The sequence below is a fragment of the Nicotiana attenuata genome, chromosome 1, assembly GCF_001879085.1.
Source record: "Nicotiana attenuata strain UT chromosome 1, NIATTr2, whole genome shotgun sequence".
In the NCBI taxonomy this organism is placed as follows: Eukaryota; Viridiplantae; Streptophyta; class Magnoliopsida; order Solanales; family Solanaceae; genus Nicotiana; species Nicotiana attenuata.
The window spans coordinates 12,553,967-12,564,348 of NC_031989.1; positions in this window are offsets into that span (position 1 = coordinate 12,553,967).

A 10,382-nucleotide genomic window follows, 5' to 3' on the forward strand; every position below is an offset into this window, starting at 1 on the left:
CTTCAAGTCCTGTACATGAAACAAATACGGGAGTATCTTGGAATTCTTAGTTGCCCATTCTTCTCGGACCTGATGTATAGGAGGTCTGAATCTCCGATCACTAGCAACTCTTGAATGTTCATGTCAATGGACAGCTTGAGCCCTAAGATGCAGGCTTCGTACTCGGCCATATTGTTGGTGCACGGGAACCTGAGCTTGGCAGATACCGGATAATGCTGGCCAGTTTCTAATACTAGGACTACTCCTATGCCAACTCCTTTGAAGTTTACTGCTCCGTCGAAAAACATTCTCCAACCATCATAGGATTCTGCAATATCCTCTCCTACGAAGGATGCCTCTTCATCAGTAAAATACGTCTTTAGAGGTTCGTATTCTCCGTCCATGGGATTTTCAGCAAGATGATCTGCTAGTGTTTGTCCTTTGATTAACTTCTTAGTCACGTAAACAATGTCGAATTCACTCAGTAGGATTTACCACTTGGCTAGTTTGCTAGTGGGCATGGGCTTCTGAAAGATGTACTTTAGCGGATCCATTCTTGATATGAGATACGTAGTATAGGCACAGAAATAGTGCCTCAGCTTCTGAGCTACCCAAGTCAGAGCACAACAAGTGCATTCCAACAGAGAATACTGGGCCTCGTACGGGGTGAACTTCTTGCTGAGATATTAGATCGCCTGTTCCTTCCTCCTCGTTTCGTCATGTTGCCCAAGAACACAACCCAACGCTCCATCCAACACTGCAAGGTATAGTAGTAGGGGTCTACCTGGTTCAGGTGGAACCAAAACTGGTGGTGTTGACAGGTACTCCTTGATTCTGTCAAAGGCTTTCCGACAATCATCAGTCCATTTGGTAGCGGCGTCCATCTTCAACATCTTAAAAATCGGCTCACAAATGACAGTGGACTGAGCTATGAACCAGCTGATGTAGTTAAGTCTCCCCAAGAAACTCATAACTTCTCCTTGTTCTTTGGTGGTGGCAATTCTTGGATGGCTTTGACCTTTGACGGATCCAATTCTATTCCTCGGTACTCACAATGAACCCAAGTAGTTTTTCGGCGGGAACCCCGAATGTACATTTAGCTGGATTCAATTTCAGGTTGTACCTTCTCAGTCTGTTGAAGAACTTCCTCAAATCTTCCATGTGGTCAGTGGCTTTCTTGGACTTGATGATAACATCATCGACGTACACTTCTATCTCTTTGTGTATCATGTCATGGAAAATAGTAGTCATGGCCCTCATTTAGGTGGCCCCAACATTCTTTAACCCAAAAGGCATCATCTTGTAACAATACATCCCCCATGGCGTAATGAAGGCTATTTTCTCAGCATCTTCTTTGTCCATCCAGATTTGATGATACCCAGCAAAACAATCAACAAACGATTGCAGCTCGTGCTTGGCGCAGTTGTCAATTAGAATGTGTATGTTTGGCAAGGGGAAGTCGTCTTTGGGACTGGCCCGGTTTAGGTCCCGATAGTCGACACAGACTCTAACCTTTCCGTCCTTCTTTGGTACTGGCACGATGTTGGCTAACCATGTTGGATACTCTACTACCCTGAGAACCTTGGCTTTGACTTGCTTGGTGACTTCTTTCTTGATTTTCAAACTCATGTCAGGTTTGAACTTCTTGAGCTTCTACATTACCGGCGGGTATGCAGGATCGGTTAGCAGTTTGTGAGCCACAATAGATGTACTGAGGTAGGTCATATCATCATACGACCAGGACAATATGTCCTTGTATTCCCTTAGGAATTCCGTGTACTCTTCCTTCTCTGATGGTGACAAATGAACACTGATGCGCATTTCTTTGACATTTTCTACATCTCCCATGTTAACAATTTTAGTCTCGTCCAAGTTAGACTTAGGTCTATTCTCAAAATCCTCAACCTCTTTAACAACCTCTTCTGGTATATCATCTTCTTCTGAGTCTATATCTGTTTGTTGCGTTGTCTCGTTGCATGTCACAATCGTCGGTTCATCAAGATAAGTAATAGTAATGTTGTGTAAATAAAGTAAATGATAAAAAGTAATAAGAGCAAGATTTATAGGAAACTGAAATGCTTTGATAAATTTCATAATTGTTTTATGAACATTGGAGCTCTTATTTCGAAATTAAAAATGCGGAAAGAAGGTCAACTAGCAAAAAAATAAAGATAATGCGTGGTGCTTTGTTCTGCCTTGCTACCCCGAAGCTTTCCGGGCCCTGGTGGTTATGATGGACCAATTGTTGAGGCGTGCTCCTCGGCTCATGGCTTGTATAGAAAGGCCTTCCTCCCCCTCCTCCTCGAAAATGACACAACAGTCCATATTATCATCTCCCAAAAACAAATTCCTCATCGCCGCCAGTGCTTCCTCTTCTTCTGACCTATACATATCATCGGCTGGTTGAAAAGTCTGCTCCAAGCAAGGTATCGGATGTTCCAGTGGGTAGTAGGGACTGCACCATGGTGGCGACCAGTAGTTGAACTCCTCCCAAGTGTATTCATACCCCAAACCGAAAGTGGTACCGTGCTTCTTCAATTTGATAAGCTTAGCAATTCCTTGGAGATTCTTGCCGAGTCCCATGCCAGGTTCGTAATTGCACCAGTTCAATATGCTTTTGATTTTGTTATCCCACCATTTATCCTTGTCCACGACGTTGAATTGCTCAATGTGGTGGTAGATTTCTTCGCCTATCTTTCTTCTTCCTCCGATTGTTGGGATGGTCTGGCGTTTGTATATCGGATTGCTACCGTCGCCATGAATAATCACCTCTTGGTGATTCCACTCAAACTTCACCGCCTGATGCAGGGTTGATGCTACGGCTCCAGCGACATGAATCCATGGCCGTCCCAATAGCAAGTTGTAAGACACCGGGACGTCTATTACTTGAAAATCAACATTGAACCAAGTAGGTCCCCTTCGCAGACATAAACTGATTTCCCCAATAGTGGACCTTTGGGAACCATTGAAAGCTTTGTCATTGATGGATCCATCCTTGATCTCATGCAGGCTCTTTACCAATGTTCTGAGAGTCACCAATGGACAAATATTGAGGTTGGACCCTCCATCAATCAGAATTCTGGTGATGAAATAATCCTCGCACTGCACAGTGATGTGCAAGGCTATGTTGTGGCTTAGCCCTTCCGGTGGCAGCTCATCTTCGTGAAAAGTGATTTTGTGACTCTCCAATACTTTCCCTACCATGTTTGCCATTTCTCCTCCAGTTATGTTGCTGGGTACATATATATCTCACTCAGTATCTTTAACAAGGCATTCTTATGTGCATCGGAGCTTTGCAGCAGAGCTATGATGTAGATCTGTGTCGGAGTTTTGTCCAATTGATCAACGACTGAGTACTCCTTTGCTTGAATCTTCCTCAAGAGATCATCGGGACCAGTTTTGGTAGGCCGTCTAGAGGCCTGCTTACTCGATTCAGCTAAATATTCCTGAGTATACACCTTGCCAGTTCTTGTTATGCCCTGTGCCGCAACTGCTTCTCCGGTTTTTGATTTCCCTTTTCTTCTTGCCTCGGCTATGTAATCCTAAGGGATGGCCTTCGTATGAAATGGTGCCATGGCTGACATTGCCATTGGAATGGGTACCCTTGCTTTGGAAGGTATCACAGCAACTTCAAATGGCGTAGGTGCCTTTGATGACCCAAACTTGACCTCAACGGTCCTGGCATCTTTGCAGAAGAAGGTGCTTCAAACACGAGTGGTACGGACATGTTCACTTCAGCATCTCCAGAAGGCTGGATCTGACTACAATCGAATTAAGTGTGACTATTGGTTTCTTTGGCTCGTCACCTTCGGCGATCAATCCGATCGATCCTTTGGGGTCCCAGTCATCTTCTATCTCAATCATGTGAACACCTCCACCCTTGTGGTCTGGTAGAGGGTTGCTGCGGACTTTCGGAGCAGGCTCCTTTGCCAGGATGATCTTCTTGTCAATCAAAGCCTGGATCTTATCCTTTAGAGAGCGGCATTCATCAATGGTATGCCCCTTCATGCCGAAATGGTATGCACAGGTTTTGTTTGGGTTGACCCATTAGGAAGGAATTTTTGGAGTTATTGCGGGGATAGGGGTGACGTAACCAGCAGCTTTAAGCCTTTCATACAGCTGGACGATTGCTTCGGCAATGGCGATGTATTGTTGGGGAGGTCTACGATCAAAGTTTGGTTGGGGTCTAGGGAAATTTTGGCGAGGGGGAGGTGATTGATAGTGGGCTTGTTGGGTGTTGTAGGCTTGGTAGACGTGTGCGGGTTGGGAAAATTTGGGTGAAGCAGGCTGATATGCGGGAGGTGGAGATGATTGGTAGGTAGGTGGTGGAGCTTGGTAAGAGGGCGAAGGTGCTTGGTAATTTGGGATAGGCTGATATGTGAGTGGAGGTAGTGGATAGGTTTGGTATTTGATTGGGGATTTTGTCCTCTGTGCAACCATCACGACACTCACATCCTTTTTCTTGGACGTGCGACCAGACTGTAGATCCTTGTTGGTAGCCTGTAATGCTTCAAAGTTAGTGACCATACCACTTTTAATACCTTCCTCGATCCTCTCTCCTAGCTTGATGATGTCGGAAAATTTTTGGCCTTCAATCAGCATCACCCTTTCATAGTACGGTGGGTCTTGAGCTCAGACAAAAAACCTATTCATTTGTTCTTCTTCTAAAGCCGGCCTGACCATAGCAGCTTCTGATCTCCAACGAGTAGCATACTCGCGGAATGTCTCTGTGGGTTTCTTTTTCAAGTTCTGGATGTAGAACACATCTCGTGCATTCTCCGTGTTGAATCTGAACCTGTCCATGAAATGGAACGCCATACCTACCCAATTCGGCCACTTCTTCGGGTCTTGGCTAATGTACCAAGATAGAGCATCCCCTTTCAGACTTCTCATAAAGAGCTTCATGTGAACCTTTTCATCCTTTCCTACTCCGACCAGCTTGTCGTAGTATGTCATTAAATGAACTCTGGGATCCCCGGTGCCATCGAACATCTCAAACTTGGGAGGTTTGTACCCCTCGGGCAGTTCAACATCTAGTTGAATGCAAAGGTCTTCGTAATTCAGTCCCTCGATCCCCAAGTTTCCTTCAGCACTCTAAACTCGGCTAGTCAGCTTTTTGAGTTCTGCGGCCAGATTCTTGATAAGAGAGTCTTTGTCATCAGACTCAGGTGTGCTCGAGGCAGGCTGAATGGGGTGTGGTATCGTTTCCACATAGATGGGGGTATTGTGGTGGTGATCATTTGTGGAGTTTAGTGGTTCAGGGATGAGCAGTGGGGTGTTGCTTAAAGTGTGGCATGCGTTATAGTGGTGATGGGGAGTGGGTTGGTTTTGTGGTTTCGGTATGTTTTGTGGTGGTGTGGGATTTTGAGTGTTGGGGAAGTTGACATCTGGGGTAGTGAGAGAAAACGACAAGCTTGCCAAGTTCCGAACTTGGTCCAGTTCTTCCTGAAATTTCAAGTTCGAGATGGGAGGCACTTTCCTTGGAAACCTGAATAACCTGAGGAGCCTCTACCCTTTCAACTGAGTTCTCCTTTCTGATGTTGCTCAAATCTTCCATTTTCCCTTGTTCTTGTTTCTGATAGGAGGAGGAGGAGGCGGAGGACCCTTGGATCTTGTAGAATATGATGACGATGCTAGAGTGAACGAACTAACCTTTTAGGGGAGGGGAATAAAACAAAAAGTAAACAAAAAGGTAACAAGTTAGTGAGGATCGTGAGAAGAAAACGTTGCGATATTTAAACACATAGTGCAAGAATATAAGTCGTGTCCTAATTTGGGAGCCTCGTTGTGCCCGAGGTAGGCCTAGCGACAAGTTGATTTGGAGAACTTATAATGCTAAATGCCTCATTTTATTGATAAGACGAATCCCAAAACGACACTAAAATAGTGGAAAATAAAATGTCACTAATGGCCATTGGCCTTATTACATTTAAAGCAACTAAAAGACTCCTAACTACTTGGTCCCAGAAGGACCTTCCCCAGACTCTGCATCTTTAGCTCCATCGAACAGCTTCACCAGCTCACGTAGTCCCAGCAACAAGTAGGCTCTAGGCAAGTGTCCTCCTTCGTTTCCTTCAGCATTCTGGCAGTTTTCAATCCTCTGGATGAACTTCCTTTCTAGCTCCACTAAGCCCCGCTCCAAATACCCTAGTCGTTTATTGGCTCTGACAACCATATCTTTCCATTCTTCAATCAGCTTTTGATGGGCTTCTTGAATTTTCTGGTGCTCACTTTCGCATTCCCGAATCCTCTTGCGCAATTGGTTGTACTTAACGTGTACTTCAGCCTTTTCGTCGATGATCCTGTGACCTCGAACAAACTCGGGTTGTCCTAGCCCACTATAATCGTCTTCCAACCAACATGGATAGTATGGAGTATAACCAACATGGTACCTGTTTGGTTCTATGGAATCCTTTCCCAGGACAATTTTGCAGTGCCACATATGCTGAGCTTGACACTTGTATGGACTATCGTCATCTTGAAAGTCGGCCCTGAAGTGACTCATTTTATTGACCCTTGGTATAACCTGCTTTGTTCCTACCTGCCTCATGACTCGGAGAGGGACATAAGGATAAGTTCCTCTCAGACCGATGAGTATAAGAAACGGTGCATCCCAAGATCGGACAATGAACTCTTCAGTAGGGAACCATTCGAACATCCATTGCACTTGGTCCTCTTTCAAATTTTCAAACAACTCTACCCACCCTTTGGCATCTTCTGGTTGGGAAAACATGTTAGGCATATAGTTTATTCGCCTTGGCTGATGGAAGGCGATATGATCATCCCAGTCACTGCGCAGAATCTCTTGCCGATATTCACCCCTTTGGAGGTGCTCCATGAGCAAGAGTTGGAGCAGTAAGTTACAACCCTCAAAGTGTTTGGCCCTTCGTTGACAATTTTCTAGGGCTCGGTATATCTCCGCAACAATTATAGGTATTATGCTAAAAGGCTGCCCGCTAATTCCTTCCATTAAAGTCTTGGTGACCATGGCCAATCTGGTATGGATCCTAGCCTTCTTCATAGGAAATACTGTCATCCCCAAAAAGCAGAACATAAAGACGAAGACTCTTCTGTGGATATGCCCCAATGATGTGAGGGAAAATTCATCTGGGGTAAGTGCGGTAAGACTTGCTATGGCTGTATCTTTCGTATAGATAGTCGAAAGGAATGTAGGAATCCTTCAAGCATGTCAGGTCTGTGTTCTTCTTTAGTCCCATCATTTTGAGAAAACCCCTACCCTTGTGATTTTCTAGCATAAACAAACCCGGAGTTTCCCATGGGATGCCAGCTAGCCCTCCTATTTCCTCCAGCAAAGGTGTCATTTCAAGGTCCCCGAAGCGGAACACAGATTTGTCGCCATCCTAGAATAGAGTTGCAGCCTCTATGATTTTGTTGTCGGGTTGAATTTCTAGAAGATAAGGCAAATTTCCCAAGTATTTGCAGACGAGGGTCCGATCACTAGAGTGAAGATCTTCCCACCAGCTTAACAACAATGGGTGGATGTTGGTTACCATGCCGAATCTGGGGACTTCGTGCCTCATTTTCTGCAAAACAAAGTGTTAGGCCCTTACCCCCACCAGACTCGACTATTTGAATATCAATAATTGGCATAAGCAGCATTTAGTTCTCCAAATAAATGCACAGACGTGGTAATGTCCGTTTGGGTTCCATGGAAACCCAGTGGACTTTGGACGAGGCTGTCTTAAAGAGTCATTATGTGGACAGCATAACTGACTCGGCTAGGTTTGACAGTGATGCATGCACAATTGAACAGAGTAAGGTTTCTTTGGGTTGCTAGACCGATACCCTTGAGCGTACAACTCAAGAGGGAAAGGCACGCAACCATCGACTGCACCGCTGATCGACTGGTTTTACTGCAAATACGCCTTGGCCAAATTTTGGGGTGATAATATCGGAAGGGCGCAACCACTCATTATAAGCGTTGCTATGGTATTTGTTTTGGCACGAGTGGAATATGATGTTGAATATGTAATTACAAGAATGAAACAAGTTGTCACGTATTTGCACGTTCATAAAGTAATGATTACAATAATTGCTCATAATTACAACAGTATTGAAGGAAAGCGGTAAATGAAAGAATTAAAGAAAGAAACGAAGAGCCAAGTTAGTTTCGTAGTAGAAAAGAAATAAAGACATTAAGTAAAGGCAATAAAGATGCAATAAAGTCAAAAGTAACATGAAACGGTAAAAGCCTAAAGAATATCCCCAGCAGAGTCGCCATGCTGTCGATGCCCCCTTTTTCTAAGGCGAAATTGGGTTTATGACATTTGGGCGGACAATTCTTTTTCCTTTTGGGAATTGGGTTTGCAATTTAGAAGAGTCTCCACCTAATGATTAAGTGCATCAGGACACTAAGAAATTAAAAGAGAAGAACCAGAGAATGGGTAAGGGCTTAAAATTACCTTGGGGGGAAGGTGTTAGGCACCCCCTAAGATCCACTAGTGTGGTTCTCGGTCATGCTACAATTGTGACTTTAAATGTAACAACAAATAAACATACAAGAAAGCTTTCATATAACGATTGCAAACAAAGGGAAGTGTAAAAGTCAAATAAACATGCTACAGTTTAGGAATAGGCAGTTTCATAATTATATAAAGAATATACAAGTTCAGAAAAATGAGGGTCAAATAATTGGTACAAATAATCAAACAAAGGAATGAAATGGGGCGGAAATTTAGAAAAATGAAACAATACTGGAAATTAAATAAGTAAAGGAGATTTTAAATGATTAAAGTAAAAGACGGGGTTTAAAAGAACTGAAAAACTGACAGTTTTTAAAGATTTTGAAAAAAGAAGTAAACACATAAAGAGGGAGGGGATCCTAGGTTTATAAATAACATGGATCACCCCAAGCAACAACCGGTAACCATTTATACACGTGGTGTCATCGCATGATCATCATATCCATGTCTACCCTTTCCCACCCCGTTAAGGTACTATTTCGCGGATGGTCTCGTTACTTGTTGCATGCTACTACCCGCCCCAATCCTATCAGTTTCGGAGGCAGTTGGGACTACTAATCCTAAAAGGAAGGGATATTGGCTTTTCAAAGTTTTAAAAGGACAAAAGCTAGTGCGACAATCAAAACACATAACAGTTAAAAGGGGAAAACACATAACAGTTAAAGGCTCAAATAGGCCTCTTCATTCAAAGCAAATTCTTTTTAGCATGACTTACAGGTACTGGTAAGTTCTTTAATTAAACTTAAACGTTAAAGGGGTGGCTGACTTATCACATATTTCTTAGATGAGAAGTCCGAATAAGGCCTTGTCTGGTTGTAGTTTATCAAGGACTGACAAAGTTGATTAATTACCTACATGTTTGCCTAGGTGAGGCCTATAAGCATGATATCTAACAATGCAGAAGGCGCACTGACTTTAAAAAGTTACTGGTTTTACAAACAAAAGTTCTGCAGATTTGAAACGACCTTGCTATTGATTTTAAACTCATAGATGAAATAGACGAAGCTGATTCAATTGATTACATCCTACAGGCATGATTTCTAAGCGTTGTTGGTTTTAAGACGATTACGTGAGTGCATGAGTCATATAGGCATGGTATCTAGAATGAAGTTGATTATTATTAAACCTATGATTATTTGTCTAATGACAGACGTATATGCAGAGGTGCAGAAACAGAACTATACTCATGATTTCTATATGTAGAAACTTATAGGCATGGTTTCTAATGCGTAATGAAACAATCTTGTTAGGCAGGATTTCTAAATGTAGTGCAGAACTTATACATGATTTCTATATGAAAACCTATAGGAAGGATCTCTATATGCAATAATGAAATGACTTATAGGCAGGATCTCTATATGCAGATATATAAACGAGAAATGTTGTGATTGCAGAAATAAGACCTAAAGCATGATATCTACCCCCATATGCATAACATGAGAGACCCTCCCCCATTTTTACTGTACACCCCATAAGTTATTACAAGGTTATTACAAACCCGAAGGAATCAAGAAAGATAAAATTACATCAGAAATTAAAAGCTACAACCAAACAACCAAATTCAGACTCAAGGTCTAACAATATGAGATAAACAAACTTCCAGGATCACCTTTCCAAGACCTTTCTCTTATTTGGGATGTGTCAAAGTTCCCAAGAGTCTCAAAGGGCTCCGAGCAATGCTTACACCCCAAATATATTGCAAAACTAGAATGCAGTGTGGAAGGGTCAGCCCTCAAATGTCCAAGTTCAGAGGAAACTCAAGGTCCCAATGCAAGGCTCATAGGAGGGGGGCGGAACTTAGAGTCTAAGAGTAAGTGTAAGTGCAATAGAGGGGGGATTAGGGAAGGCCATGACAGGCTAGTGGTCATGCCCAGCAATTAGGATGCTGGCACACCCATGACCAGCCTGTTAGCTAAATTT